Below are 19380 nucleotides of genomic sequence, written 5' to 3' on the forward strand. Positions count from 1 at the left end.
AAAGAACTGTTGAAACAATTTGAAAAATGGACAAATGCCATAAAGGTTCATTCAGTGTTTGTCGGGTAGGCTGCTCCATTGTTGAGATGTAAGTGACAAATACAAAACAAATGGAACACATTTGAAACAAAGAAAGATTGTCATAATGGAGCAGCCTACCCAACAAACACTGAGCGAACCTTTTGCTATAATGAATATGAAAGACAAGGGCTGCTGGCTGGGTTAGTACTGCGTGAGCAACCATTTGTGGCACACGTACCTCTGGCTCTCAAACACCTGTCCCACACGGTGTTGAAAGACTGCGCTCAATCTGTGCAATTCAGACCCTATTGTTTGAAGAACATAAGGGTCATAACATTGGTGAAGCTAGGCACAATAAGGGCTTAACACAAAGGTCGGATGCCAGTGATACAGCACCTATGAGAATGATACAGCGAGCATCCAGTTGTAGCTCTGAGCCCCACCCTTGCCATCTCGAATTTATATAGATGATACATAGATGAGTCGTTTTCTGCATTCAGTGATGATGCATCTGATACAAGTAGCATAGATGAACAGTGTTAGCGGCTTCCATGGTGGTGTTGTTCATTGATTTTTCAAGAATACCTGAATCTCTTCCTGACTAATGGACACTCTTTGAGGCTAGCTGAATCTCTTCCTGACTGATGGACACTCTTGAGGCTAGCTGAATCTCTTCCTGTGTGGGACCTTACAAAGCGATCTTTTCAAGACTACCTTACAAACTGAGCTTTTCCTATAATCGTTTTAATACTACCTTATGCTTTACAAGCTTGGCTACATACCACCTACAAGTACTAAAGCCAAGGGTGCACGCGAGTGCGTTATTTGCAAGCACACAGAACGATGAAACAGAAAACGAAAATCTATCTGTAGCTGGTGCAAGGAGAGCAAAGTCGCGCTGTGTACCATGGACTACTTCGTTGACTATTACGCACCTTCAAAGTACTGAGTGTGTAATACAGTGTGTTACTGTGTAAATAGTATGTGAAACTGTACATATTGTAATTTTAGTGAATTTTTACCACGTAATATTGTGACAATAAACATTTATTGTGGACACATTACTGACACATGTATCACAGTTTCATGGAAAATTATGAACATTCTACTGTATACATATTGTAAAGGTCACAAGTAAGCAAGTAATTATCAAAAGAAGGCACCAAACCAGGAAGGCTATGTAGCACCATCAAATGCGCAAAATAATCAGAGGGCGCTAAATATCACCAAGGATGCCAATACAAGAACAAAAACGCACAAGGCGAACGATATCAAAAGTATCCGAGTCACCAAGAATTCTATTGAGGGACAGGTGACCGCGAGGGGCGGTCGGAAAGCAAGACACACGCTCGTCCTGGAAGTCAGGGCATTCAAGAAGGACATGCACGACCGTAAGAGGGACAATGCAACTAGGACAATAAGGAGCAGGGCGGCGCTCCATCAAGTGACAATGGGTTAAGCGAGTATGGCCAATACGCAACCTCGCCAGAGCTGTTTCCCACCGCCGGTTACGGTGGAAGGAGGACGGCCACGAGGAAACACAACATTTAAGAGTACGTAGTTTGTTACCAGTAACAGACAACCAAGAAGCCTGCCAACGGGTAAGGACGGAGGAATGGATAACTGGGTAAAAGTCGGAATAAGGAATACCTTTACGAGAGATGGGACAAGAGCGGACAGCTTCCTTGGCGGCAGCATCCGCACGCTCATTTAAAGACACACCAATATGGCTGGGAACCCAACAAAACTCAACCGACTTATATTTACTGTGAACAAGAAACAGCCAATGCTGGATCTCGACAACTACTGGATGAACCGGATTAAAGGACCCGAGAGCCATGAGGGCACTACGAGAGTCAACAACAACTACAAAGGAAGACTGACAACGAGAAAGCAGGAGACGAAGAGCATAAAGAATAGCATAAAGCTCCGCTGTAAAGATGCTAGTCTCCGGAGGTAAGCGACACATATAAGTGCGATCAGGAAAAACAACAGAGTAGCCAACACCGTCCGCAGACTTAGACCCATCGGTGAAGACAGAAACGGAGCGGGAGTGAGAAGAAAAAGTGCTCAAGGAAAAGGCGTTATAGAACCGTAGGAGGGGTAAAAGCTTTAGTGATACGGGTCAAGGATGTACAAAACCGAGGAAGAGGGACTCTCCACGGGGGCAAAGAAGGAACAACACGAGGAGAAACATCAGAAATACGAACGGAAAGAGAATCCTGTAGGCGAGATAATCGGACAGAAAGAGTGAGGTGGTGAAGAGGAACAGGAACCGCAGGAGGGGTAAAAGTTAAAGCACGACAGAGGCGAGAGGAAGGATGTTGTAAGGACCTCGCAAGATAGGGAAGACAGTAGCGATCACGGCGGTCTTGGAGAGACAGGAAGCCAGTGTCAACATACAAGCTAAGGACGGGAATCGAATGAAAGGCACCAGAACTGAGGCACAACCCAGTATGGTGCAAAGCATCAAGACGGCGAAGAGTAGAAGGAGAAGCAGACGAGTTAGCAGGGCAACCGTAATCGAGCTTAGACAGGACGAGAGAGGAATGTAAAGCAAGGAGAGTGCGCCTATCTGCCCCCCAAGAAGTATGGGACAAGACCCGAAGGAGGGTAAGGGCCTTAGAGCACTCAACACGGAGGTAAGAGATATGGGGAGACCAAGACAAACGAGTGTCAAGGAATAACCCCAAAAGCTTCGCGGAATCTTTGTACTCAAGGGGATGACAATAAAGTGACAAAGAGGGACGAAGAACGACCCGTTTCCAAGTAAAAGTCATGGCACAAGTCTTAGAAGTAGAGAACTTGAAGCCATGATCGGTGGCCCAAGACGACACGGCATCAATTGCAAGCTGAAGCCGGCGCTGAAGGAGAGGCGAATCATCACCCTGACAGCAAAGGGTAAGATCATCGACATAGAGAGCGGAGAAGACACCTGAAGGAAGAGAGGAAAGAAGACCCTTGAGGGCAACCAGAAAAAGAGTAGTGCTCAGAACACTACCCTGGGGCACACCTTCGTATTGCTGAAACGAGGCAGAGAGAGCGGTTCCAAGGCGCACCCGAAAGGAACGATGAGAGAGGAAGCTGCGGAGAAAGAGAGGGAGATGACCACGAAGGCCAAAAGAATGAAGTTGAGATAGAATATGATACCGCCAAGTGGTGTCGTAAGCCTTTTCCAGGTCAAAAAGGACGGCAACAATGAAGGTCTTCGCAGCAAAAGCAGTAGGGATATAGACCTCCAAGTTCACCAGGACATCTGTCGTGCTGCGGCACTTGCGGAAACCAAATTGAGAAGGGGAGAGATGATGGTGTTCCAGGAACCACATCAGACGAACGTTAACCATATGTTCAAAGAGTTTGCAGACACAACTTGTGAGGGCAATAGGGCGAAAGCCCTTAGGGGAAGTACCCAGAGACCCCGGTTTGTGAACAGGGAGGACAACGGCATCGAGCCAGTCCTCAGGGACTGACGACAACTCCCAGACCCGATTATACAGACTCAGTAAATACTGAGACAGGCACAGAGGGAGATGGCGAAGCATCTCATAATGAATATTATCGGAGCCCGCCACCGTAGAACCGCAGAGGGCCAGGGCAGAACGAAGTTCAGAGAGAGAGAAGGGATCATTATAGGGAAGCTGAAGACGAGTGCAGAAATCTAAAGGACGAGACTCAAGGACAGGTTTACGAAGAAGGAAAGAATGGGGAAGATGAAGACCAGAGCTAACAGAAAAAAAGTGGGAACCCAGTACGGAAGCAACCTGCAACGGGTTCCGCCACAGGAGTATCATGGAGATGAAGGACCGGTGAAACATCGGGAACGAACTAACCCGCTATCTTGCGGATACGCTTCCAGATCTGGGGCAGAGGAGTTTTGGACGTAATTGTTGAGACATAAGATGCCCAACATTCACGTTTAGCCGTACGGATAGCCCTACGGGCCACCGCACTCGCTTTCCGAAAGAAAAGAAAAGAATCGGTCGTCTGCCTACGGCGGTGCCTCTTCCAGGCTGCACGCTTACAGCGGACAGCCCGAGCACAGTCTGCATTCCACCAGGGAACGCACTTACGTGGACCCCGAGAGGAAGAGCGAGGAATAGAGTGGAGGGCAGCGTTGAAGACAGTGTCCTGAAAAAGGAGGAGAGCGCGAAAGAGAGGCAGAAGGGAGAGGTCAGAGAGAGCAGCACTGAGGGTAAATAGGGTCCAGTCCGCCTTAGCAAACTGCCACCTAGGGAAAGAGAGGGAAGGGCGAAAAGAGAAAAAGGAAACAAGGATGGAGAAATGATCACTTCCATGGAGGTCATCAAGAACCTGCCACGTGAAATCTAAGTAAAGAGAAGAAGAGCAGAGAGAAAGATCAAGACAAGAAAGGGTGCGCGTCCGAGAGTCCAAATGAGTGGGCTCACCAGAATTCAGAAGAAACAGGGAAGAAGAGAGGAGAAACGGCTCAAGAAGGCGACCCCGGGTATTCGTTAGAACGTCACCCCAAAGAGAATGACGACAATTGAAGTCACCCAGCAGGAGCACAGGCTCCGGCAAGGAGTCTAGGAGGTGTTTCAAATCATGAAGAGAAAGCGGGACACTCGGGGGGAGATAAATGGAACAAACTGTGTGCCATTTCCCCACAAAGATACGAGCAGCAGAACAATGGAGAGGCGAAGGAAAAAGTAAAGGAACAAAGGGAACATCAGCACGAATCAAGAGAGCAGAAGAATTAGAAGCCCCAGCAACGGCTGGGGGGGGGGGGGAGAAAGGAATAGCCACGAAAACGACCAGGACGAGCACCAAGCATCGGCTCCTGGAGACAGACACAAAGGGGCGAAAACCACGAAATCAGAAGTTGGAGTTCGAGGAAATTGGCGTAATAACCTCGAACGTTCCATTGAAGAATAGACATCGACGAGAAGAGAAAGGACAAAAACAGAGAACAAGGAAGAAACAAAGGCGAAAGAGCAACAGAGCACGTTAAAGAATATCAGGGTCGGGATCAGGGTCAGCAAAGTCAGGGTTAGGGGGCATGGGTAAACTGAGCAAAGACGGAGGGAAGGAGGCAGGAGAACAGACCAGAGGTGGGCGGGCGGGGTCCGGAGGAGGAAGATGAAGAGACAACGGAGGGGAGCAGTCAAGGACAGCAGCAGGAAGAGGGGGGAGGGTAGAAAGAGGGGAGCGCACCTCAGCAAGGGCAGCAACCGAGAGGGAAGTGGGGGCTAAAGAAACCTCCATAGCAGGAACAGGGGGCGCAACCACCGAAATGGGAGGGGAAGGAGCGAGAGAGGCAGAAGTAGGGGCCGAGGAAGAAAGCAAAACCTTCTTACCCGCCGGGGAGGAGGAAGGAGAGGAGCCAGGCTTACGCTTCTGACTTAAAGAGACAGGTGTCCCAGCAACCACGTACTGGGCAACGGATTCTAGCGTCTCAACAGGAGAAGCTGAACGAGAGCACACATGACGGCCGTTTGGAGAGCGATGGACATCAGCCCGCACCGACAGGAGGCAGGGAGAGTTAATAGACAGAGGGGGAAGGATGGGAAGGAGGATCAGAGGGAGACGAGGAAGAAGACACAGGAGACATGCCAGATCGGATAGAAAGAAGGGGAACCCCAGACAGAGGACCAGGAAGTGGATCCTTCGGGAGAGAACCCAAAGGAACAGAGGAGGGGGCAGTGGGCGTATCAGGGTCCAAGGCCCAGAAACGGTTGTGAGTCTGAGGAAGGTGGGAAGGACGAGGAGAGGAAGAGCACAACACGCGAGCATAAGAGATATTAGCATAAGGCGGGAGCCGGCGAACCTGGCGTCTCGCCTCAGGAAAAGATAAACGCTCCCAGTGCTTCAAGTTGAGGACGGCTGCCTCAAGCTTGTAATGGACACACACACGGGAGAAGGTAGGATGGGCCTCACCGCAGTTGAGGCAACGAGCCTGGGGAGAAGTGCACCCTGACTTAGAGTGACCTTTGCCACCACACAAAGGACAGAGAGAGACAGTCCCGGAGCAGCGGAGGGCACCATGCCCAAACCTCCAGCACTTGTTACAGAGCCGAGGAGAAGGAATGTACTCCTGGACAGAGCACCTGGCACCAGCAAGAATGACAGAGGGTGGAAGGGTCCTACCATCAAAGGTAATCTTCACAACCCGGAGGGGTTGACGGCTACCACGAGGGGGACGAGTAAACGTGTCCACCTGGAGAATAGAATGGCCCTGGGCAGCAAGGATATGTCGAATATCGTCATGGCAGTCGCGCAGGTCCCGAACACCAGTCGCAACATGGGGCGGGAGCAGAATAGTGCCAACACTGGCATTCAACTGAGCGTTCTTCGAGACCCGAACAGGGGTCTCGCCAAGGCAGGATAAGGCAGCCAAGCGGGAAGCAGCATCCTGAGAAAGAGCAGCAACGACACGTGTACCGAGACGAGTGGGGTTGAAAGTAACGGAGGCAACCACGGAATCAACGAGATGTCGATGGAGGGAGAAATCGTCAGGAGGCGCAGAATCAAGAGGGAGGAGATCAAAATATTTGGCCCACGAAGCGAGACCAAACAAGGCTTGATAGGTAGCAGAACTGGAAGGAATCGAGAGAGGGCGGCCGTGACGAGGACGGCGGTGAGAACCCCCAGAGAGAGAGGGGTTAAAAGGCGCAGCAGTTACAATTAGAGATGGAGCCGCACCAGGGGACGAGGTAGTCACCACTGGGGGCTTGGGGCTCAACCCAACCACAGAGGAGGGAGGGGAGCCAGGGGAAGGAGTCAGAGGCCAAAAGAGGAGCAAGGTCGGGGCCCAATGCAGTGGAGGCTACAGAGCCCGGTCTTCCAACACGGACCGACTTGGGGGCTTGGTCGCCCACCCCACTAGCCTGAGAAGGTAAAGCAGAAACAGTCGAAACAGAGGTTATCATCACTACGAAAAGGAATATTCATTCACGAATGTGCCCCCACACCCACCATGGAGCCACAATTAGAGGCAGGACACCCAACAAGAAGCTATCGCCGATCATGCCGGGGCCTCCTAGGGGTGCGTCGTGAGTATACACCCCACAAACGCCACCTTAAGAACCGACAGTCCATCGAGATCGGGTTCAGTGACGAAAGGGGGATTGACAATAAAAGGTTTCCCTTGCTCTCGACGTCGGGTACTACAGTTCTACGGGTGCAAGAGCACCCGTAGAACTCCTCAAGCACCCGGGCATCAAAATAGAAGAAGTCCAAGGGAAGAACCAGAACAAGCAAAAGGTCGGCAGGAAACGGCAAGCAGATAGGAGAAGAGGTTGGAGGAAAAACGAAACAGAAGGAAAAGGAAAAGGTGCTCAGCATAATTGGAGAGGACGGCAGCAGGAGCACAAGGCTAGAAAAGGACAGAGGACTGTCCCAAGGAGCATCACACTCCGGCAGCCGCCCACTAAGCCCCCCTCACGGCAACAACGAGCTGAGCGGGGAGGGGGGTAAAGGTCACAAATATGCATCATATACGATAAAAGAAACAAATAAAACCGCATTGGAAATGCATAGAAAAAATATTTGAAAATATATTTGTGGCAACACGCTGTGCTTGAATGGCCTGCGCAACCGTGTCTGGGAGCTTCACACACAGGAGACCAGGCCCTGATGATGTCACAGCGCATCTTGTCCACGCCCTCACAGCCAAAGTAAGTGGAATTTGGTAATTATTTTTACATAGACATGTTCAGGGACGGTAATTTATCATTTTGCAAAGAAAAATGATATTTTGGGGAACATTTGATGTCATGCACACTGGGGGAATTTCACAATAAACACAGTGCATCACACTGGTTACATAGGGGACACTCGTTTTGTATGACGTCCGTTTCACATGACGAACATGGAACGGATTAAATTCGTTATGCGAGGTACCACTGTAGTTCTCTGACCTGTGAAGGTTATTTCCCAGGTTCATTTCCTGCTATAATGTTAGTGTTTACTATTCTCCATTTTAAACTGGGTAGATTGAAGTCTCCAAGCAAGATAATATCTGGTAATGGGTTTGCTACGTTATCAAGCATATTCTCTATTTTGTGGATCTGTTCAGTGAATTCCTCAACTGTTGTATCTGGCAGTTTGAATATTAAAATAATAAGTAGATTAATATTACCTTCAGCAAAGGTAATTTTCCTGCTGATTTTTGTGTCATCTGCAAAGGATGATACAAAGCTGTGCCTTATATTCAAGTTTATATCTGCAGTGAACCCAGCGATCGCGAGAGAGAGGCGGAATATAAGGTACGGGATCGAAAGCCGTACCCTAGAGTATCGCTAACACCTGCTCTTATTTTCTTATAAATAATGGAAGTGCAGGGATCTATATAGCAATAATCACCAGTTGGGACAAGAAATACACCTTGGGTACAATTTTACAAAAGAGTTTTTATTTAAAAAATACCAGATTTCCTCACACTGATTAGAACAGGGGGGGGGGGTGTACTTGGATCTTGGATACACCACAGGATTGATACAGACAAAAGGAGGGGGGGGGGAAGGTTCCTTCCCACCAACACACACCTGAGGAGACCACTGGCTGGCACAAGGGACCACACACAATGGTTTAGGCCTCTACAAACTGGGACTTAAGGTCATTACTCCATTCCACTTCTCTTGGGTCACTACAAAGGGCATGGGTTTTAACAATACACTACTCTGACCACACTACACAAATGGATGTACAAAGTAAATGTGGATAACCCCCATGTGACACACAGCTGAGCACATGTATCTAAATTAACAACACACCACTCCCCCTACACACAGGGTTCTAAAATCCTTATTTCTACAAATTCCTATCTCTAATTTATACAAAAAGGGAAGCACCGCTATAAACATCTATAATACTGCACTTATTGTATTTGTTGGAGACCATCCAAGACACTGGTCTTCTCCTAACTGCCTTTCTCTCTCCCAAGTGACCGATTGGGGCTTGCACATGTCCCTGCCTGCCTGTTCCAACAATGTCTCATCTTGAGGTTATCTTGAGATGATTTCGGGGCTTTAGTGTCCCCACGGCCCGGTCCTCGACTAGGCCTCCACCCCCAGGAAGCAGCCTGTGACAGCTGACTAACTCCCAGGTACCTATTTACTGCTAGGTAACAGGGGCATTCAGGGTGAAAGAAACTTTTGCCCATTTGTTTCTGCCTCGTGCGGGAATCGAACCCGCGCCACAGAATTACGAGTCCTGCGCGCTATCCACCAGGCTACGAGGCCCCCATGTCCCCCTCATCCCTATACATGTCATACACATTTCCCAATACTTCATTTATATCTCTTATAATGTTCCAGGCTGTTTTTCTACATTTAACACTGTTGTTTCTCTATATTTTCTTGCATTGAATTTGCTTTTTAACTATTTTATTAGTTTTGTTACATTGGTTTTTATAAGATTACCTTTCCTGCTAAGATGATACTCTGTATATCTGCAGGAGTAAAAGTACCAGACTGGTTTTCAACATTTAACACTGCTATTTCTCCCTACACAAGGTTCTCTCTCTTACATAAGGAAATCTTCCCTATCAAATTTATTAATTCCTGTTACTATTTTGTATGTAGTGATCATGTCACCACTTTTTCTTCTGTCTTCTAGTTTTGTCATATTTAATGCCTCTAACCTTTTCACGTAGCTCTTGCCCTTCAGTTCTGAGAGCCACTGAGCAGCATGTCTCCTGCACCTTTTCCCATGTGTTGATGTACTTCTTAAGATATAGGCACCTCACAACCGCTGCATATTCTAGCTTTGACCTAACAAATGTTGTGAACAATTTCTTTAGTATTTCGCCATCCATGTATTTAAGAGCAATTCTGAAGTTAGAAAGCATGGCATAGGCTCCTCGCCCAACATTCTTTATGTGATCCTCAGGTGATAGTTTTCTATCTAGTTTCCCCTAGATTTCTTTCTTTATCAGAATTCTTTAACCTTTCAACTGCACAACACATCATATGATGTGTTCAGTGACTTGCAGTAACTTGCACTCCACATCATATGATGTATTGGAGTACTATGCAATATTTAAATGGCCCGCGGATACACAGGGTTCACCACACCTTCATCAGGGCTCTTGTAAACAAACGCCATATTAAAAAAAAAAAATCGTGGGCCAAATTCCCGGGTGTTAGGGGCCTCAGTATTGAGTGAGCTACCAAGCCTGACGCACGCAGCATGAGCTCACAGCACTGCTGTTCAGCTTGTGACGACAGCATTACCTAAAAATGCCATAATATACATGTTCTTGCTATTATTTAGCAATGATATTATTACAGAAGACCCCTGACTGTGATAAAACTGACCAGGGTTCTGATAATTGCAGGATTGTGGTGATATTTAGCGCTGTGCTCAATGGAGGGAGAAGTAATGCTGTGGGAGGGAGGGTGGTGGCATTGTCTTCTCACTGTGTGTACTCACCTAGTTGTACTCACCTAGTTGTGTTTATGGGGGTTGAGCTCTGGCTCTTTGGTCCTGCCTCTCAGCTGTCAATCAACTGGTGTACAGATTCCTGAGCCTATTGGGCTCTACCTGGTCGACGACCGGGCCGCGGGGACGCTAAGCCCCGGAAGCACCTCAAGGTAACCTCAAGGTAACCTCAAGGTAACCACCACAACACTACTTAATGCATTCCATTTGTTAACTACCCTGACATTGAAAAAATTCTTTCTAACGTCTCTGTGGCTCATCTGGGTACTAAGTTTCCACCGGTGTCCCCTTGTTCGTGTTCCACCCACGTTAAAGAGTTTGTCTTTGTCCACCCTGTCAATTCCCCTGAGAATTTTGTAGGTGGTTACTTTTCTCCCCCCCTTTACTCCCTTTACTTTTCTGTTTTCCAGGGTTGTGAGGTTCAGCTCCCTTAGCTTTTCCTCGTAACTCATTCCTCTCAGTTCCGGGACCAGTCTGGTGGCATACCTCTGAATCTTCTCTAACTTCGTCTTGTGTTTAACTAGGTATGGACTCCAGGCTAGAGCTGCATACTCCAGGATTGGTCTTACATAAGTGGTATACAGGGCCCTGAACGATTCCTTACACAAGTTTCTAAAGGCAGTGTCCTTTTTGTCTTATATTGGCCAGTCTAGCATATGCCACTGATGATATTCTTTTGATGTGGGCCTCTGGGGACAGGTTCGGTGTGATATCGACCCCCAGATCTTTCTCTCTATTTGACTCTTGTAGGATTTCACCTCCCAGATGGTACCTTGTGTTCAGCCTTCTGCTCCCTTCGCCTAGTTTCATTACTTTACACTTTTCTGAGTTGAACTTTAGCAGCCATTTTCTAGACCATTCCTCCAGTTTGTCCAGGTCATCCTGTAGTCTCTGTCTATCTTCATCTGTTTTGATTCTTCTCATAATTTTTGCATCGTCAGCAAACATTGAGAGGAATGAGTCTATACCCTCTGGAAGGTCGTTTACATATATTAGAAACAGGATGGGTCCGAGTACAAAGCCCTGTGGAACCCTGCTGGTGACATCTCGCCACTTTGATGCCCCCCCTCACCGTTACTCGCTGTTTCCTATTGCTTAGATGCTCCCTTATCCACTGGAGCACCTTACCTTTTACTCCTACCTGCTGCTCCAACTTTTGTAACAGCCTTTTGTGAGGTACTGTGTCAAAGGCTTTCTGACAGTCCAAGAAAATGCAGTCTGCCCACCCTTCTCTTTCCTGCCGAATTTGTGTTGCTTGGTCATAGAATTCTATGAGGCCTGTGAGGCACGATTTACCATCTCTGAACACATGCTGGTGGTGTGTTACAAAGCTGTTTCCCTCCAGATGCTCTACGAGCCTTTTCCTCACAATCTTCTCCATCACCTTGAATGGTATACAAGTTAGGGAAACTGGCCTGTAGTTCAGTGCCTCTTGCCTGTCACCCATTTTGTAAAATGGGACTACATTAGCTGTCTTCCAGCTTTCTGGAAGGTCTCCTGTTTCCAGTGACCTGTTATACACCATACAGAGTGGCACACTTAGTGCTTCTGCACCTTCTTTTAGAACCCACACTGAGATTTTGTCAGGCCCAACAGCCTTTGACACATTCAGCTCCAACAGATTCCTTTTGACCTCATCACTGGTGAGATAAATTTCCTCGAAGGTTGTTCGGTTTGCCTCCTCATTTAGTGCAGGGACCTCTCCTTGTTCTATTGTGAAGATCTCCTGGAATCTCTTGTTGAGTTCTTCACACACCTTTTTGTCGTTCTCTGTGTATCTGTTCTCCCCTTTTCTCAGTTTCATCACTTGTTCCTTCACTGCTGTTTTCCTCCTGATGTGGCTGTGGAGCAGTTTTGGTTGGGTCTTAGCTTTACTCGCGATGTCATTTTCATACTGCCTCTCTGCTTCTCTCCTCACTCTGATGTACTCATTTCTGGCCCTCTGGTATTTCTCCCTGCTCTCTGGTGTTCTGTTGTTCCTGTAGTTTCGCCATGTTCTTTTACTCAATTGCTTTGCTGTTGCACATTCCTGGTTGAACCACGGATTCTTCTGTTGCTTTTAATTTTTCACTTTTTGAACTGGGATAAACCTGTCTGCAGCCTCCTGACACTTCTGAGTGACATAATCCATCATATCTTGTATAGTCTTTTCTCTGAGTTCTGTTTCCCATGGTATTCCCATTAGGAAGTTCCTCATCTCGTCATATTTTCCTCTTCGGTAATTTAGTCTTTTTCCTTCCAATCCCATCCTTGGATAGGTTATCCCTACTTCTACCAGATACTCAAATATCAATACACTGTGGTCACTCATTCCTATGGGGGGCTTCATATTTGACTTCCCTTATTTCTGAGTCATTTAAGGTGAAAATCAGGTCGAGTCTAGCTGGTTCGTCCTTTCCTCTCATTCTTGTGGGCCCTTTGACATGTTGGCTCAGAAAGTTCCTTGTACTCACTTCCAAAAAGTTTAGATCTCCATGTGTCTTCACCTTCATGTGGGTCCCCATTCTCCCAGTCTATCTTTCCGAAGTTGAAATCGCCCATGATTAAGAGTCTGGATCCATTCCTGCAAGCAACTGAAGCTGCTCTTTCTATTATGTTAATGGTAGCCATGTTGTTTCTGTCGAACTCTTGTCTAGGTCTTCTGTCATTTAATGGAGGGTTGTAAATGACTGCCACTATTATCTTAGGTCCACCCATTGTCATAGTTCCTGTTATGCAATCTCTGAATCCGTCACAGCCCGGAATTTCCATCTCTTCAAAGCAGCCAGTGGCGGGCTGCCACTGGCTGCCACTGCCACTCAGCATGCCAACTTAGTGGTTCGTTACGGTGAACACGAATGTAGATACTTATATATAACGTCTGTATACAGTGAATAAAAGCAAAAACAGTATGGTGGGAGGAGAATGTGAGGGAGTGAGTGGCAGCGAGTGCTTGGCTGGTGTGTGGCGGTCACTCCTCATTACTTTATGACTCATAATAGCAACTTAGTGGTTCGTTATGGTGAACAAAATATGCAGATTCTTATATATAACCTGTGCATATAGTGTAATAACCGACAAAGTATTTGTTCGCTGTTTGATGAACATAATAACTGAATCCACAATATGCACACCATATTTTTGAGTACAGCGATGATTCACTCATTTTATTATATAAATATATCACACTACACACTATTGAATAATATTACAGCAAAAAAACTACGAAAAATCAATCAGAGACATTGAAATAATTAGGTAATTATCTCTTTGTGGCCACTCCTGCCTGACAGCTGGCGAGCAACAGACCGTCTGGGACCCAGGCTGAGTCAGCGCTTGTTTTTTGCCAGAATTCCCACCCTATAGCGGGCAATATATGCCACTTACGATTTTTTTTTTCCCATGATCAGTGAACACAAACTAACAGGTTTAGATGAAAAAATAATTTTTTTTTTTCGTATGCGCCTGTGGGTAATAAATTATGCGAGACATCTTAAACCCTCAAACCGCGCATATCATATATAAATGATATCTGTGACAAAACAGAAACCGCGCACATCATTTATATATGATTTCGTGTCTAGCGCTATAATTTAAACGCCCCGCCTGGGATAGGGGCAGCTATAGTACAGCCACGACCGATAGTTGCCAGATGCTACCTAGAAAAAAAATCCAGCCCAACATTCTTGGGTGTTACAGCATCAGTATTGAGCAAGCCACCAACGCTGGCACACACAACACGAGCTCACAGCACCGCTGTTCAGTTTGTGACCACAGCATCGCCTACAAATGCCATAATATACTTGTTCATGCTATTATTTAACAGTGATAGTATTATTGAAGCCCCCCCTGACTGTGATAAAACTGACCAGGATTCTGATAATAGCAGGATTGTGGTGATATTTAGCACTGTGCTCCATGGAGGGAGGAGTAAGGCTGTGGAGGGAGGGTTGTGGCGTCGTCTTCTGACTGTGTGGCAACCATTTATTGACTGCACTCACCATACCAGCTTAGTGGTTTGCTATGGTGAACACAAATGTAGATACTTATATATAACGTGTGTATAGTGTGAGATACCAGCGAGAGGAGTAGGTTGGGAGCCGCCATTTTGGTGAGGGAGGAGTGTCGTCTGCACGACTTGGCATGTTGTTTACTGATGGCCACTATGGTCTTTGGGCACCATACCAGCTTATTTGTACAGGTATGGTGAATAAAACAGGTAGATACTTATATATAATGTGTGTATATACCATAATAATAACACAAACAATATTGTTGGAGGAGAAATATTAGTGCGTCTGACCTTGAGGGCGGCCGCCGATCAGCTGACTGTGTGAGTAATTACCTAAGTGTAATTACCTAAGTGTAGTTACAGGATGAGAGCTACGCTAGTGGTGTCCCGTCTTCCCAGCACTCTTTGTCATATAACGCTTTGAAACTACTGACGGTCTTGGCCTCCACCACCTTCTCACTTAACTTGTTCCAACCGTCTACCACTCTATTTGCGAAGGTGAATTTTCTTATATTTCTTCGGCATCTGTGTTTAGCTAGTTTAAATCTATGACCTCTTGTTCTTGAAATTCCAGGTCTCCGGAAGTCTTCCCTGTCGATTTTATCAATTCCTGTTACTATTTTGTATGTAGTGATCATATCACCTCTTTTTCTTCTGTCTTCTAGTTTTGGCATATTTAATGCTTCTAACCTCTCCTCGTAGCTCTTGCCCTTCAGTTCTGGGAGCCACTTAGTAGCATGTCTTTGCACCTTTTCTAGTTTGTTGATGTGCTTCTTAAGATATGGGCACCACACAACAGCTGCATATTCTAGCTTTGGCCTAACAAAAGTCATGAACAATTTCTTTAGTATATCGCCATCCATGTATTTAAATGCAATTCTGAAGTTAGAAAGCATAGCATAGGCTCCTTGCACAATATTCTTTATGTGGTCCTCAGGTGATAGTTTTCTATCTAGAACCACTCCTAGATCTCTTTCTTTATCAGAATTCTTTAAAGATTTCTCACATAATATATAGGTTGTGTGGGGTCTATGTTCTCCTATTCCACATTCCATAACATGACATTTATTAACATTAAATTCCATTAGCCAAGTGGTGCTCCATATACTTATTTTGTCCAGGTCTTCTTGAAGGGCATGACAGTCATCTAAATTTCTTATCCTTCCTATTATCTTAGCATCATCAGCAAACATGTTCATATAATTCTGTATACCAACTGGTAGATCATTTATGTACACAATAAACATCACTGGTGCAAGAACTGAACCCTGTGGTACTCCACTTGTGACATTTCTCCATTCTGATACATTGCCTCTGATTACTGCCCTCATTTTTCTATCAGTCAGAAAATTTTTCATCCATGATAGAAGCTTACCTGTCACCCCTCCAATATTTTCCAGTTTCCAGAACAACCTCTTATGTGGAACTCTGTCGAAAGCCTTTTTTAGGTCCAGATAGATGCAGTCAACCCAACCATCTCTTTCCTGTAATATCTCTGTGGCTCGATCATAGAAACTTAGTAAATTCGATACACAGGATCTTCCAGATCGAAAACCATACTGTCTGTCTGATATTATATCATTTCTCTCTAGGTGTTCTACCCATTTAGTTTTGATTAGTTTTTCCAATACTTTCACTATTACACTTGTCAATGATACAGGTCTATAATTGAGGGGGTCTTCCCTGCTGCCACTTTTGTAGATTGGAACTATGTTAGCCTGTTTCCACCCGTCTGCTACGATTCCTGTACACAGGGATGCCTGAAAGATCAGGTGAAGTGGAATGCTGAGCTCAGATGCACATTCTCTCAGAACCCATGGTGAAACGCCATCTGGGCCAGCTGCTTTGTTCTTACTGAGCTCTTTGAGCATTTTTTCCACTTCGTCTCTAGACACCTCTATGTGTTCTATGTTGTTCTCTGGAATTCTTATTGTATCTGGTTCCCTAAAGATTTCATTTTGTACAAACACACTTTGGAACTTTTCGTTTAGTGTTTCACACATTTCCTTTTCATCTTCCGTGAATCTATTTCCCATTTTCAACCTCTCAATATTATCCTTTACCTGCAATTTGTTGTTTATGAATTTGTAGAATAGACCTGGTTCTGTTTTACATTTGTCTGCAATCCCTTTTTTCAAAATTTCTTTCTGCCTCTCTCCTCACTGCCGTGTAGTTGTTTCTCGCATCTTTGTATCGCTGGTATGTTTGGGGGTTCGGCCTCTTCCTGTATTGATTCCATTTTTGTGTCTTTCGGTCTCTAGCCCTCTCGCAATTTCTATTGAACCAATCCTGTTTCCTAGTTCTGCATCTCTGTTTTGGTATAAATTTTTTTGTGCCTTTATCATATATTTCACAAAACTTGCCATACATCTCATTCACTTCCTTGCCTAGCATCAAGTCTGTCCAATTATACTCACTAAAAAAATTTCTAAGGTCACCATAATGTCCTCTCCTGAAGTCTGGTTTTTCAACTGCTTCAACCTCCTTATTTTCTTCCAGCTTATATCGCATTGCATACTTTATTCCCAAAAAGACATGGTCACTTTTACCCAAGGGAGGAAGGTACTGAATGTCAAATATCTCTTCCTCCTTCCTGGTAAATATCAAATCTAGCAAGGAGGGAACGTCCCCTTCCCTCATCCTCGTAGCTTGTTTAACATGTTGATACAAGAATGTTTCCAGGATGAGGTCTACAAATTTACAGGTCCAAAAATCTTCTGTTTTAGCTTCATATGCTTCCCAGTCTATGGATTTCAAGTTGAAGTCACCGACTATCAACAGTCGTGATCTATCGTTATCCGCTCTCGCTATAATCTCTCTCATTATTGTTATAAGACCTTCACGTTTACTATCTAGCTCCTCCTTTGACCATGTGCTGCTTGGCGGTGGACTATATGCATTTATCATCATTAGTTTATCATCCTCATAGCAGATCTCTAGTGCTATTATGTCAACTTCTTGTGGATTGGCAGTCATTATTTCCTTCACCTTTAGGTGTTCTTTTACCAGCACAGCAACGCCACCGCCTTTCCTAATTTTTCTGTCCCGTCTCCAAATTGAGTAGCCCCTTGGGAATATGACCTCATTTAAAATTACATCTTCAAGTTTTGTCTCCGTGAAAGAAGTTAGCCTGGGTCTCGTCCTGAACCCTTCCAAGTGTGAAGTAGTCTCCTCCAACCCAGACATCGTAGCTAGATTCAATAGCTACGTCTACGTCTTTGTGCCTTTGTAGAGTAGCTACGTCTTTGTGCCTTTACTCACCATACAAGCTTAGATGTACAGTTATGGTGAACAAAACATGTAAATACGTATATATAACATCTGTGTATAGTGAATAAATGCAAAAACAGTATTGTGGGAGGAGAATGAGGGTGAGTGAGGTGGTGTTGAGGGAGGGAGAGGCAGCGAGTGGCTCGCTGGTGTTTGGCGGTCACTCCTCGTTGCTTTTTGACTCATAAGACCAACTTACCAGTTTGTTATGGTGAACAGAACATGCAGATACTTATATATAACCTGTGTATATAGTGTAACAACAGCAAAACTATTTGTTTATTGTTTTATGAACATAATAATTGAATCACTAATATGCACACCATAATTTTGAGTACAGCGATGGTTCACACATTTTATTATATAAATATACCACAATTCACTATGGAATAATATTACTGCAAAAAAACTAAGAAAAAATCAGAGACATTGAAATAATTAGGTAATAATACATTTGTGGCAACTGCCGTCTGACAGCTCGGGTGGAGTAGACCTCGTCTGGCGAAGGCTCTGCCAACGCCCCTTTTTTGCCACACTTCCCTACCCTATTGCGGCTAAAATATGCCACCTACGATTTTTTTTTTTTTTTTTCCGTGATCAGGGAACAAAAATGAACACTTCTATAAGACGAAAAAAAATTTGGATTTTTTTTTTTGTTGCGCCTGTGGGTGTGAATTCCATTTGGGCCCCTAGCGGTTTGAGGGTTAATCATCACCGTGGCACTAGCTTGGAACGCAATTACACAGTGAACTTTGTTTCATTTTAGTTATATAAAATATATCTTACCTGAATGTTACTTGAAATGCAGTATTACTGACACTTTACCAACTTCGGAAATACTGGAGCCCCGCATTTAACGACCTGGGTACACCCACATATAGGCAATTAAATCGAGTGGATGCTGAACTCACTTTTCCTTTGCAGCATCCATCATAAAGTGGGTTTAACGACCACCAGGAGATTTGTTCTAAGTGCAGTCTTTGTAACAATAATTAAACTAACTAGGTCAATTAACCCGCAAACCGCTAGGGGTCCAAATGCCTTTAAACATCCACAGGTGCAAAAAAAAAAAAAAATAACTAAAAAAAAACACCGTTGAATGTAATGAAACGCCATTTTCTGGGTGAGTCCCGGAGACTCCCCGGAGCTTACCAGGCTGATATGCTAATGTCAGACTTTGGCATCAGTCATGTGTATGGAGTTCTTATGGGCCTACCAGGGACCATGAGCCAGAACCTGGCCCCCTCTAGAGAGGCAAGGGGAGCAATGGCCTATAGAAACCCCCGTGTGGTTGGAAGCATTCTATGTAGGGGATCTGGTCGGCTGAGTGGACAGCACACTGGACTTGTGATCCAGTGGTCCCGGGTTCGATCACGAGCGCCGGCGAGAAACAATGGGCAGAGTTTCTTTCACCCTATGCCCTTGTTACCTAGCAGTAAATAGGTACTTGGGTGTTAGTCAGCTGTCATGGGCTGCTTCCTGCAGGTGGAGGCCTGGTCGAGGACCGGGCTGCAGGGACACTAAAGCCCCAAAATCATCTCAAGATAACCTCAAGATAACCAAGATGTCTGCCATTGACCGGGTTAGGCACCCAGAAAGGTAGGTGTCCCAAAACAAACCCCTATTCTGGTGAAAATTGCAACCAAAAACCAAACGAGTGGATAGAACTCCCCAAACAAAAACGAGCAAACTAGTAT

General features: G+C 45.4%; 1 protein-coding gene across 4 annotated transcripts in view; it reads right to left on the reverse strand.

Annotated features, from left to right (window-relative positions):
- LOC123772181 (zinc finger protein PLAG1) overlaps nucleotides 1-19380 on the reverse strand; it is a 294636-nt gene that overhangs the window by 49066 nt on the left and 226190 nt on the right. The gene's annotated exons all lie outside the window — the stretch shown is intronic.

This window comes from Procambarus clarkii, chromosome 69 (assembly GCF_040958095.1).
Source record: "Procambarus clarkii isolate CNS0578487 chromosome 69, FALCON_Pclarkii_2.0, whole genome shotgun sequence".
Classification (NCBI taxonomy): domain Eukaryota; kingdom Metazoa; phylum Arthropoda; class Malacostraca; order Decapoda; family Cambaridae; genus Procambarus; species Procambarus clarkii.